The sequence below is a fragment of the Podarcis pityusensis genome, assembly GCF_964106645.2.
Source record: "Podarcis pityusensis genome assembly, chromosome: 3".
In the NCBI taxonomy this organism is placed as follows: domain Eukaryota; kingdom Metazoa; phylum Chordata; class Lepidosauria; order Squamata; family Lacertidae; genus Podarcis; species Podarcis pityusensis.
Window position 1 is genome coordinate 99,591,014 of NC_138026.1, and position 14,119 is coordinate 99,605,132.

Genomic DNA, 14,119 nt, shown 5'->3' on the forward strand with positions numbered 1-14,119 from the left:
CTTCTTGTCTTTATTTCCTGTTGGTCTCCCATTAACCAAGTGGGGCACACATGCAATCTTTGAAGATGTGCTTGTATCAACTTGCTATATTCCCACACCTCCAACGATTTTTCATCTCATTGCAATGCTCATTGGACACAGCCCTCGCATTGTCTGATGCCATCTGTTTAGCATTTGAAACCAGAACCGCCTGAGATTTGCCTCTGACGCCCCGTTAGTACTGTGTTATGCTACACCAGAAGCTTTCGCTGTCCTGTTTCTTCCCACCTCATTTCTTTTCCTTTGTCCAGCAAGAAGTGGTGGACTGCAGAGTTAGGTGACTGTGATGCAGGGATAGTAACGTTGTGTTGCATGATATTTTAGGAAGTAGCATATGCGCATCTAACCAAACCCAAAGCCAAGAGGATGGGGCCATGCTATTCTATGCATCTCATCTCCACTTTCCTTTAGAGCAGCCTTTCTCAACCTGTGGGCCCCCAGATGTTGTTGAACTACAACTCCCATCACCCCTAGCTAGCAAGGCCAGAGCTCAGGGATGATGGGAGTTGTAGTCCAACAACATCTGGGGACCCACAGGTTGAGAACCACTGCTTTAGAGAAACAAAGGTACTCTAGGGTGCATACAATGATGGGGCTATAGAATGGATGAATTTGTGAGAGTTAATTCACAAGTCAAATGACTTGCTTGATGAGCTGTAGTACATCTGAAGTCTTCACATAAAGCTTTGATTCAGGAGTAGTGGACATGATGCCCTCTGGATGTTGTTTGTTTGCAACCACCATCATCCCTGGCCCCTGGCTATGATGGTTGGGGCTGATGGGTCTTGGAGTTCAATGGGACCGGACATCCAATATGCCTTATTTCATCTGCTCACCACACCGATTCATTGGATGAAGTAGATTCCTTCAAACTGTTGATGGCTTTTTTCATCCTTAAGTTAAAAGATTGCCCTAGGTAAGTCATACTCAGAGGAAATCCACTGAGTCTGCTCTTCTCAGTCTTCAGATACAAATGAAGACGGCCGTGTTTCTCCAGTTAGGTGAATTGATTCATAATAATAAGGATTCTCACAGTGACCAACCAGATGCCCATGGGAAGCACAATAGCAGGACTTGAGTACAACAGCACTCTCCCTTCCTGTAGTTTCCAGCAACCTCAGAAGTACGCTGTGAAAGCAGAGTATTGCCATCATGGCTTGTAGCTATTGATAGCTGCCTAAGCCATGAATTTGTCAAATCCTCTTTTCAATCCATCTAAGTTGGTGGCCATTGCTACCTCTGGTGGGAATGAATTCCATAGTTTAACTATGTGCCGTGTGAAGAACGACTTTCTTTTGTCTGTCCCAAATCTTCCAACATATAGCTTCCTCGGATGTCCACGAGCTCTAATGATTAATGATTATAAGCAGAGTGGAGCTGTCCAGATGATAGGATTTAGCTGCCCATTCCTCATGTCAGTTTATGTCCTTGAAGAATGGTGTGCTTTCACATTACTTCACTTCGTTTCCTTCTGGCTGTATGGTGAACATCTAATAAAGCCTGGCATTTCCTCAACAGAGTTAATAACACATACGATTGTAAAAACGTCACTTAAATATTGTAGTTTGTTCTGTCTCTGAAGTGCATCTTTGAAGAAGCTTGGATGGAACAGAATGAATTTCATTCCCTGGAGAGCGATATACTGTAGCACAACTATATACGATAGCTACTGGCTCACTGAAAAGTTATAGACTTTCATATTTGTACGGTTCTTACGAAGACATAAAATCCTGAGCTGGGAAGTATTAGAGTAATAACATCTGGCAACCAAGAATAACCATCTGATAATTCCTGGGAAGTCAGGCTTCAGTGCAGCAAATGGATGGCTATCAGGCATCATCTGATAACAATAGCTTGATTGTCAGAGGTTGTTTTATAATTCACGCCCCTGAAAAAGACTAAGGGGAGGATTGTGCTTATTCCAGTAGGCAAAGAAAACTCTGTCCAAGCCAGACAAATTCATTGTGCCATTTATTTATTTTTAAAAAGCAGAGACATTTAATCTGCATTTATGTTTGCAACGAGGCAATCTGTGCTCAGGCCAGAAAAGGATTTTCTGGTTTACTAGGGGTTCCCTCTTCCTTTTTTTCACTCAAAGATGGACGTGTGTTGCCAGACTGTTCTGAAATGACAGATTGCCATAAAATCTTTAGCTGTCTCTAGGAACTTGGTTTCTGTCCACCAAAGTGCAATGTCTGGGTCGTCATGATTTCAGACACCCCTAAGATTGAAAGAGGAAGAAGAGGAGCCCTGCTGCATCCGGCCAAAAGCCCATTAAGTCCACAGTCCTTGTATCACAGTGGCCAGCCATATGACTTTTAATTATTTTCTTCTTCTTCATGGAACACTAGGCTTCAATGCAGATGTGATATTGAATCCAATACAGTAGACGTCCATGCTAGTGTGATGTTGGATCCATTTTGTATTGGCTGCCACAGGGCAATGACTGCCTAGAGCAGAAATGGGCTGGATGAGGGCCAACAAGCTGAAACGAAATCCTGACTTGACACAGGTGGTGTGGGTTGATGGTTTTCTGCCCCAGGAATTGTCTAGGTGGCCTGGATGAAGGAACAGGTACGTGGTCTGGTTGCACTCCTTGATCCAGGTTTCACACTAGAGGCCCAAGTGGTGTCAGTGACATGGATTGCTTTTTCCAGCTCTGGTTGGTTTGCCCATGCCCATCAGATTCTGAATAGACATAGCCTAGTCGTAGTTATTCATGCTCTGGTAGCCTCCCCATTAGATTACTGTAATCTTCTCCACATGGGGCTGCCCTTGAAAGTGGTCCACAAGCTGAAGCTGGTGCAGAATATAGCTCCCAGAGTTTTGACTAGTTCAGTCACTCAAGCAATGTAAGCAGTTTTGAAGAACTTGCCCTGGCTGCCTATATGCTGCCAGGCCCAATACACGGTTTTACTGCTGACATATAAAGCCCTAAATGACTTAGGCACTTACCTGAAGGAGTGCTTCTCCACATATTATCTTACCTGGGCTTTAAGATATGCCAAGAAAACTATTCAGTGAGTGCAGCCCATGATTTATTGACTCAATCCAGGGCCTTTTGAGTGGTGGCACCCAAACTGTGGAATGCCCTCTACCTTGAACATGGTTCAGCTTTCAATGCCAGTCTCATCTCTTCCTCTCCAGGCTTTTGGTGGAGCAGAAGGCTGATTTGGTTGGGTCAGTGATCTTCATACTGAGAAGGAGCAAGCTTGTGGGAAGATCTGCATGGTATTTAAACTTCATATTGATTCATCCCCTGAAGGACCAGGTGCGCAGCCTGGGGGTCATTCTCAACTCACAGCTGTCAATGGAGGCACAGGTCAATTCTGTGTCCACGACGGCTGTCTACCAGTTCCACTTAGTATGCTGGCTGAGACCCTACCTGCCTGCGTCCTGCCTCACCAGAGTAGTACATGTGCTGGTTATCTCCCTCTTGGACTATTGCAATGTGCTCTACGTGGGGCTACCTTTGAAGGTGACTTGGAAACTACAACTAATCCAGAATGTGGCTGCCAGACTGGTGACTGGGAGCAGCTGCTGGGATCATATAACACCAGTCCTAAAGGATCTACACAGGCTCCTAGTGCGTACGTTTCCAAGCACAATTTAAAGTGTTGGTGCTTTACAGGACACAGTGTATTATATTCAATAAATGCCACTCCTGGAGGCATGGAACTAATCTTCATAAGGCCCTAGGCAGATACTAATATGAACCGTTATGCAATGAGACTTCTTCTACTGCTGCACATATTTGGGGAAGCTTTTGTTTTAAATCTAATCTGCCTTTTCTGTTGCCCTTTAACAACATGTCTGGCCAAGGGCAGATTGCTAAAAACAAGGAATCTGTTTACCATCGTTCAGGAGCATTTCACTCTACTGATAAAGATCAGGACAGTTCCAGAAAGGCCTTGTTGAAACGACTGCGGCACGTAATGATTTTCGAGGAGTATGTAATTAAATTCCACTAAGTGGTAAAATATTATTCAGGGCAGTTGACCAATGTGTTGCATATTTCAGAATGTCAAGTGTTTTCTCTGAGCTGCCTCCCTTACAGTGATGAATTACTTGATCTATCATCCTGGGCTTGTCGGCCTCAGATCCTCGTGTAGTGCAGACAGACGAGGCATGTAATTTCATTCCTGCTTGTTCCATACACTTTTCCTTGGTCTGTTGGCGAAAGCCCTCTGGTGCCAGGTCTCACATTTCAGCTGTTGCCCATTTATCTTACTCGGGTGCAAATTGTTCAATATCCTTTCATTTTTTCGGAACTAGACTGAAATGCAGACATTATCGCTCTCTCTTTCTCTGTGGGGGGAAACAATCCTCTGGAGTCCTCCTTCTGATACGTCAAATGCTGCATGTGCCTTAAAAGGGCTCCGTGGCTTCTCTTGTGCATTAGAGAAGTTTGGGGCTAGCACCCCCTGTGAGGAAAGCTGATGAACTGCTGTTGCCTAGAGAGCTGAAGTGCCGGCCAACCTGAGGCCATCAGGGTCAGTTACCTGAGAGGTTCGTCATGGATATGGCTGCATTGATAGATGTTGTGGAGTGGACAGCTCAGGCAGCAGACTCCTTCCTGAAGTGGTCATGAGGTCCAAATCTCTTCTCTTGCAAAGATAGAGGCAGCAAATGCAGAGCAGGAAGAGATGGCAATAGTTTTACCTGCTCTGCAGTTGTTCTGGCTGCTTCTCTTCTCCTGTCTGCTGGGAGTCCAGCAGGAGTCTTATCATGTCCACTTTGCATAAAGTATCCTTGAATGTCAGTTGCAGCCTAAGAGAATTAAGAACGTAAGATTGGGGAGGGGGCATTTAGGATGCCATGTCTGAAACCCCACCCCCAAATCTGAAGCCAGCAACTGCACGAGGGCCCATGTTTCTTCCCCTTGAAATAACAGCTTGCCTCGCTTGGTGAATGGCAAAGAAAATTCGGCAGAGCTATTTAGCATGTGGGAGATTATTTAAAGCTGCACTCTGTGAACAGTGTCACAGAGCGGCAGAACCATCTATGCTAATTTGCAAATCTAGTATGAATATCCAGCGCTTTGCTTCTCAGCCAGTATCTCCCTTTTTGGCTGCAGCAATGGAAGTGGATTGCAGAGGCGCTGGATCAAAAGCAGGGGGTGGAAATCTACAGTAAGACTTACAGATGTTTCAACAATAGGCCTTTCCTGTCCAACTTGCTTCCTTTCATCTCATTCTCCAGTCAAATTGTAAAATTCCTTCGCTTTATATTATGTTACTGCCAAATGTTTCCCTGTTAATTGGGAAGGAGTGGTCTATTTTGGGGAGGGGAAAGGGTTTGAAAACCTAGCCGTGTGAGTAGGAACTTCGAAAGCTGCCTTATACTGAGCCAGACCATTGGCCCATCTAGTTCAGTGCCAGTAGCAGCTCTCTGAGGTTTCAGGCTCCCCCAGCTCTTCTTGCAGATGGTGGAGATTGAACCTGGGATGTTTTGCATGCAAGACAGATGCTCTACCATTGAGCCACGGCCCTTCGATGACCTAGCTTTTCTCTATCTCTGTGAACTTAGAGTCTTAGGGCCAAACCAGCCAACTCACTTGAGAGCGTGGCACCAAAACAGAACGCTCCAGGAACCAATCAGAAGCCAGGAGGGCTTCTGTAATTCCATGATGTCCTGAGAAAATCAGGGATGGAAAGAAGAAAGAGCTCCATTGAAAGAAGAATGGATAATGAAGATGATGGACTATGTGGAGATGTCAAGGCTGACTGGGAAGACCAGGCACCAAGAGGATAACAAATTCAATAGAGAATGGCATAACTTTATAGAATATATTAAAGAACAGTGTAAAAATCTAAAAATGTTAGCAGGATTGACATAGCACTTGTAATTTAAAACAACAAAGAATAAAAATGAAGTATAATAATTTGGATAAATGCAATTAGATGCAGTTAAAAAAGGAAGATAAATTTTGGAAGCCAAGAGAGGGATGGGTGGGGGAAGTCCGGGGGTTCAGGGAACCCCATAAAGGTATTGGTACGGACTATGGTTTAATGTAAACAAGTGTGTGTGTGTGTGTGTGTGTGTGTGTGTAAAAAAATGTTTTTTTCTTTTTGAAACTTTGAATATATATATATTTTTAAGAGAGAAAATCAGGATTGTTGGGTGAGTGGGTATATGTGTATGTTAAAAAACTAATGATCATCAACAACCAATTCTTTAAATGTATTAGTATCAGGAGACCCTCCAGAGAGCTAGGTGGACCCTTGGATTACAAGGGAGCCAAAAGTTGCTAAAGGAGGATAAGGAGATGGCAGGGATATTGAACTATTCTTATTCTTATTCTGCATCTGACTTTAGAGCAGAAGATAAAGGCCAGAGCCCTGGACCTGAATTAACTTTTGCAGGAATGGAGTCTGAGAAACTAAGGCAAATGCTGGTCATGAGAAACAAATTTCTAGGCCTAATGAGACAAAATAAAAACTGACAAATCTCTGGATCCAGATGGTATCCAGCTGAGTGATCTCAAAGAACTCAAAAGTGAAATTGGGACCTGTGCTTTTTAACTTGTTCATAAATGTTATACAGTTAAAGACAAGCCATGAGGTGGCCAAGTTTGCTGATGATACTGAATTGTTCAGGGTCATTAAGAAGTTGGCCCCACACCACAAAGAAGATCTCTAAATTGGGCTGAAGGCTCATCTCAGAATCATTACTTTCGGGTCTGGAATACCGTTCAGTGTGGCACTAGTTCCATTCATTTTGTGATGGCCCAGTTCAACACATGGGTGCCTTTCCATATTGGTGCAAGCTGACACTGGGAATATGTTGTACTAGCACCATGGAAAGAAAATAATAATTGATGGATTCTTCACTGTAAAGGGGATTATTGAAAGGGAAAAAATAGTACATGGAGAAAGCGAACAAAGAACTGGTATTTACCTAATGTCTTGGAACAGTTTGACCTTACACAAAACCCAGGGGCATTTAAAACAAACTAAAGGGAAGTGTTTAATTCACTGTTAATAATTGACCTATGAAACAAGGCGTTGTACAAAGCTGTGTAGATCATGAGCGTACGAAGAGTGAATGAATGCATGAAGGATGGGAGTGGAAAGCCAAGGCAGTTAGACTGAATTAAATATTATGCTCAGCATGAAATATAATATCAAAACAGACCCCCATCCCCTGTTGCCCACTGCCACTTCTAGGATTTGAACTGGAATCCTTCAGACCTGCATACGGCTGTCCTAAGCTTTCTTCCAGTGACATCTGGAAGCAAGGATCACCTGGAATGTGCATGAAATGATGGAATTAAAAATGGATAACACTGATTTCCTAATATAAGAAGTAATTAATAATAATAATAATAATGGGGGGCTGGCTTTCTGGTGCAGTATGCAATGTATTCTAAATATACATACATGCAAATAGCAGGATACTCAAATGATTGATTGAGAAGAATGGGTGATGGTAATGCAGAAGATGTAGTGACTGTATCCTTTTCCTGGACTATATATGTACACAATTCTTTCCTAAGTGCTTTAATGAAACAACTGAGCCACAGCATGACTAGAAGTCTTGTTTTCTAAATGATCAATATCGTTCTTACAAAAAATGACCGGCTTAAGGCTGAAAACGCGACGGGATTGGTTTTCGTGTACCTGCCATTCTATATCTTATTGACCTCCAAAGAGTGAAAGAAATTGCCTTTCCACCTGAACAGAAGATTACCTTTCTTTTCTTGAGGAGTCCCCCACCCCACCCCTATTTTCTGGAGAGGGAAAAATCTATCTCAGGTTCATAGGCTTAATGCTTGGCTGAGCCACAGAGTTCCATTTCCTGCCCATTTCATTGCTCAGAGTAACAAAAGTCTTCTCTTTCTGTTCTTTGAAGTGGAAAAGCTGAGTAACTGGTCCCTTTGATTATAAAGAAAAACCCCATTGTCCCCTATTTTTATTACTTATGGCTAACTACATTACAGAGGACTTTGTCACTGGCTTATATTACTGCTTTTCCCCCTCCTGAGTTAGCTGCAGAGACCAGAGAGACACTCAGTTCAGCTGCCTACCCAGAGTGTATATTTACATTGACACCCCCCACCCCTCACTTTTGAGTGCAGAATGTAAGTAGCATCTTACTGTATGCTTCCCAACTTATTGAGTGTATTCACATGAACACTCTTTTACTGATAGACTGGTAGAATAGGGGTATGGGGAACGCTATAAAAGGTAAAGGTAAAGGGACCCTTGACCATTAGGTCCAGTCGTGACCGACTCTGGGGTTGCGGCACTCATCTCGCTTTATTGGCCGAGGGAGCCGGTGGCCAGCATGACTAAGCCGCTTCTGGCGAACCAGAGCAGCACACAGAAACGCCGTTTACCTTCCCACCAGAGTGGTACCTATTTATCTACTTGCACTTTGACGTGCTTTCAAACTGCTAGGTTGGCAGGAGCAGGGTCTGAGCAACGGGACCTCACCCCAGCGTGGGGATTCGTACCGCTGACCTTCTGATCGGCAAGTCCTAGGCTCTGTGGTTTAACCCACAGCGCCACTCGCATCCCTTTGCACCTGGGAACGCTATGCCCAGGTGCAAACTTCTCTACCTGGCCAATGGGACTATCCCCAAGCCACACACCGCTTTCCCGCAGGCCTTACCACTCTCTGTTTTCACTTTCTACCCTCCTTGAGGGTTTTTGCCTGGAGTTGGAATGTGGTTTTGAACTCTGGTGATGCCTGTTGCTTGTCTGGATGGAGTGTATTTAGAAACTACCCTACTGTGCAGATTTAAGTTGTCAGTTATATTTTATTAAGTTTCAACATTTTAAACATATACAGCCAAAACACAAATTCGTCTTTTCTCTTATTTTTTGTCAACTTCCCACCTCCCTTTTATGGAGTTGTTGTTTCTCACTTTCTGCTGCACCCTATCTTCTATCAAATCATAACCGCAATATAGTGGAACCTCGGTTGTCAAACATAATCTGTTCCGGAAGACCGTTCAACTTCCATAACGTTTGACAACCGAGGCGCAATTGCTGGTCGGCAAAATCCATTGAAAAAATGCAGAAACGTGCCTCAGAAACTGTTCAACTTCTGAGGCACATTTCAAAATGGAAGCATTCACTTCTGGGTTGTCAACGTTTGAAAGCTGAAATGTTTGACTTCCGAAGCATTCAACAACCAAGGTTCCACTGTACTATAATCTAAGTACTTCTGCTGCTCATAGCTCAATTCCTGCTCACGAGTTCATCATACAGTCATACCTTGAGTTGAATGTGCTTCGGGTTGAGCGCATTCGAGTTGCGCTCCGCGGCAACCCGGAAGTAACGGAGCGTGTTACTTCCGGGTTTTGCAGATGCTCAAAATGACGTCACGTGCATGTGCGGAAGCGGCGAAACGTGACCCGTGCATGCACAGACGCGCCGTCGCGTCTTGCGTTCCATTCAGGATGCGAACAGGGCTCCGGAACCACTGTACTATACCACTGTATAGTACACTGTACTATAATATTTCTTCAAGTAGTCCAGAAAAGCCATCCATTCTTCCATAAAACGCTCGTCATTAGATTCTCTTAATTTTGCCAGTTCTGTGTACTCCATTATCTTACTTATCCATTCTTCTTTGGTTGGAACTTCTTTCTTTCATTTCTTCACATATAGAATCTTAGCTGTTGTTGTTACATACATAAACGTTAATATGCCTTATTTACTCGAATCTAACGCTCACCTTTTTTGGCCAAATTACATTGTGAAAATTAAGGTGCACATTAGATTCAATTGCACATATACATTTGCCAGCAAATACTTTTTTTGGTTTCAAGGTTCTGAAAATTGAGGTGCGCATTAGATTCGATGGTACATTAGACTCGAGTAAATACAGCATTGGGGGGGGGGAGAGATTTCAGATTTAAGTTTATCTATTGCTGCTTTGCCCACTTTTGCCTCTGCCTCTGCCCCAATCCCACCACCACCATCTGGCCCCTGGAAGGCTGTCCAGGAGGGAATATGGCCCTCTGGCCAGAAATGTTACTCACTCTAGATGCGCTTCCATTGTTTTATGGTTCTTTCCTGGCCAATGAACGTAAGTAAAATCCTATTGGATCGGACCAAAGGCTTGTGTAGTCTAGAATCCTGTTTCTGACAAGGGCCAAGCAGATGTTTACGGGAAGCCCCACAAGCAGGACATGAAGGCAAAAACACTCTCCCTACATGTGGTCTCCAGCAACAGGAACTTGGACATGTGCCACCTCTGGAGGCAGCATATTACTATGTCTAGCATCCATTGATAGACTCCATGAATTGGTCTACCCCTTAAACTTTATTTAAGTTTATTGCTAGAAAATTCAGTTTTGGGGGTACTTAAAGAAACAACACAAGTGTTTCAGGAGTAGAACATAAGGACTGCGGTTGCTTATATTCCCAAATTCAGCACAAAGGAATAGAAGAGAGGCACTATTGGGAAAATGTGGATATTGGGCAAAATTGCATACAAATTTGTACTAAAATGCTGGTGCATTTTCACAAAGAGCCACGGGCTGATGCGGAAATGTGAACTGAACTGAAGACTTGAAAAATGAGAAATTGAAATTGACATGCTGTCCCATCCCTTATTACAGGCCAAATAATGTGTATATGAGGCAAAATTGCATGAAAACATGTGCTTATTGTGAGAAATTCACCCCCTGCCCCAGCAATCCTAATTCATTTCCACAAGGAACTTAATAATAATAATAATAACAATAATGTGGAAATATGAATAACTGATGGTTGGGAAAAGGAAAAACTGAAGGTGAGGTATTCACCAGTCCCTAATTACAGGCCAAATAGTGTGTACATCTATTGATAGATTTGCTGAACTCTGCTGGCATTTGATTCATCTTCATCATCCTGCACTGGAGGGGAGCATGCTAGATTAGGGGTTTCAGGATGTATTGCATGACAGGTACAATCACACAGGTCTGTTTGCTCAGTACCTTTTGGCATGTACTGCCTGAAGCAGCTGCCTCACTTTGCCTCATTGCAAGGCTGCCCTTGTTCACCATCCAGAACTTCTTGGTATTGAAGAATCTGTGAATCATCTTCCCCGAATGCCCCAATGGGCTACGGAACACGAACAACAAAGAATCAGGAAAAGGAAGGTGGTTGGGATAATCTAGCCTTTTGCACTGCTGAGCAAGCTACGTAGCTGGATAGCTTCTTCAAATGACCTAACGGTGCAGACACCCAATTTCAGAACTGAACCACTGAAAACACAGATCCGTGCGGCTTGATGTTGGAATACTGTTAAATCACTCTAATGGGAACCACATTTGAATATGGCATCCGTAGTTGAAAGGGCACTACATTAATCTTCTGAGCAGCAGAGTTGCCTTGTAAATGGCACTCATGTGATTCTGTAAGAAATTGACTGTGAAGGGTGCCGCTCTTTGAACTTGCAATCCTTGATGGTTTAAAAATACACAATTCTTATATGTTTTTACAAGAGTGTGGAGGCAGCCTGGAAAACAAAAGATGCTTTGCTTCTCTCCAACCCCAACCCCACCCCCAAAACGTTGTGATCAGGGAGTGGAGTGGGGAAGGTAAAATGTCATGTTGTTGTAACATTCCCAGCACTGTCATTTCTCAGCTGTCTTCAATTGACAGGTCTATGAAAAACGTTGTGTGCCCCCAATGATTTTTTCTTTCTTTCTCAAATGTAGAATCTAAATAACAGACTGCTGTGGCATTTCCCCTTCATTGTTAATCCATCATTATCATCTGGAGCTCCCTACTTTGAAGACTGGAGATGGTCCATATTTCAATTTAAATGATGCCAAACAGGTATCAGCTTGACAATTTCTGTTCCCACTATGGTTTAAGGGGCTGTCAACATGTGTAGTTTCTCGGTATCTTTGGACGGCCTCTCCGGATAGCCAAACCTGTATGCGAAACCACATATGGTTACATTTATGGTTGGTGTACGGAAACACTTTCCTTTTATGGGATGCCGCATGGACATTCCTTGTGGAGGAAGACATTTCCATCCCTATCTGGTTTTCCCTAGTTGAAATCATGAGATGTGCTGTTCAAAAGGGACTCCGTGGATCAAAGATCCCAAGCTCCTGTTCTGAGACAGAACATCTGCTCCTGACGACGTTTTAAACAGACGGCCTTCTAACTCTACAATTCTATGTTTGTTTGCTCGTATTTGTTGGAAGAAATTCCTGGGACCTTTTCAGGCAGGGGGCCACATTGCCTTCTGGGGAACCTGCATAGGGCCAGAGCGAAAAATAGGCAGAGCAAAACTTGAAAACTTGACCTTTGTACAGCAAGCTAGTTACTATACACCCTCAGGTGCTCAGCTCCATCCTCCACCCAGATAAGCAAGATAGCCTGTAGAGCAGGAGTCAGCAAACGTTTTCAGCAGGGGGCCGGTCCACTGTCCCTCAGACCTTGTGGGGGGGCCGGACTATGTTTTTTTTGGGAAATGATGCAGGAGCACCATGAGCCCTGATGGCTGCTTACCTGTGTCTTGCGAGCGGCAGGGGCTGGCGGCAGCGGCGGAGGGACGATGAGCTGCATGCGAAAGGGCTCCGGAGAGGGGCTGCTTAAAATGGCGGCTGCTTGAGCGCTGCTGCTGCTGCTGGCACCAACAAAGCCCAGCCCCCTTCCTCCTCTAGGCAGGGCGGGGAGAAGCCAGGAGGAGGAAGGGAGGTGGTAGCGGTGCCACCACCGTGTGAGGGAGAGGGAAAGAACGCGCGCTCTGGTGATCCACGTGGCGGTTCCCAGACCATCCGTGGGCTGGATCCAGAAGGCAATTGGGCCTGATCTGGCCCGCGGGCCTTAGTCTGCCTACCCATGCTGTAGAGTAATAGTTAGCGTGTTGGACTAGGACCTGGGAGAGCAGGGTTCAAAACCCCTCAGCCATGAAGCTCAGTGGGTGACCTTGGGCTAGTTACCATCTCTTAGCCTAACCTACCTCACAGGGTTGTTGAGGATGAAATGGGGAGAAGAACCATGTACACCTTGAGATCCTTGGAAGATAAAGATAGTATATTATAATAATATAATAATATAATATAATATAATATAATATAATATAATAATATCCTCACTCTTTTGGGGAGGGACTAGATATCCTGTATGAGAAGTGAGCTGTTGGGCACTGTGGGTGGGATTCAACTCATGAGTCCCATCAAAGGAAGCTCTGCACAAGGACTTCCACTTGTGCACTGGAGCTTTCCCCCACTTTTCTCCCACGGAACCCCCCAAAATTGGCTTGGGGATGTTGGGAGAACCCACAAAACAGCACATGAGGGGAAGGAGGGGTGGTTGGTCATTCCACCAGGCAAGTCAAAATGCTTTCGCTGATGGAACTATCAGAAGAACGTGATGTTGAATTCCTCCCTATATAATGGGAAGGGGGTGAAGGAATTTTTAAGGCATCTTATGCTGCCCCTATGTCAGGATCCTTGAGGATTTTGTTAGGTCTGTATTTTACAGTGAGCCAACGCTATTTGCACCTTACATACCAATATGCAGATTGGAATGCAGATATCCTTCGATATTTGCACTTCTCTGAATTTTGCAATACAGTTCTAGGCTCTGAAAGTATCAAAATGCATATAAAAGTGGATGTTTGGGGTTAGAATGCATAGGAATGCATCTTTTAGAATGGAATGTATGGACTGACATGGACTGGGTATAGACTCATCCCCCCATCCCTGCTCCTATGTTGGCTGAGTTTAATGGAATCACACTTGCTACCAGCTTTGAGGACTTGGCTAATTTAATTTATTTTCTACATCAATGCATTCTGCTGCTTAGCGCTTTTGGCACACAGTTTTGTAGTTTTGACACACCATTGACAGTACATTAAAAAAAGGATACTGAAATTGTTTATTTTTAAATTTTATATCCCACCATGCATCCTCCAGCAAACTGACTGTTTCCTCGTAATGCTGATATTCTATTTTGCTTTGATGTGTATTGTTTTATATATTAACTGTTGGGGTCTTAGGATGGGATATAGGTTTTCAGAATAAACTAACAGTTCTTCATTAGGGGTTTTTGAGCTGAGGCTATCAGGGATGTGGTAGTTCTGGGTTTCCTGCAAACAGCAGGGACTAGACTTGATAGTC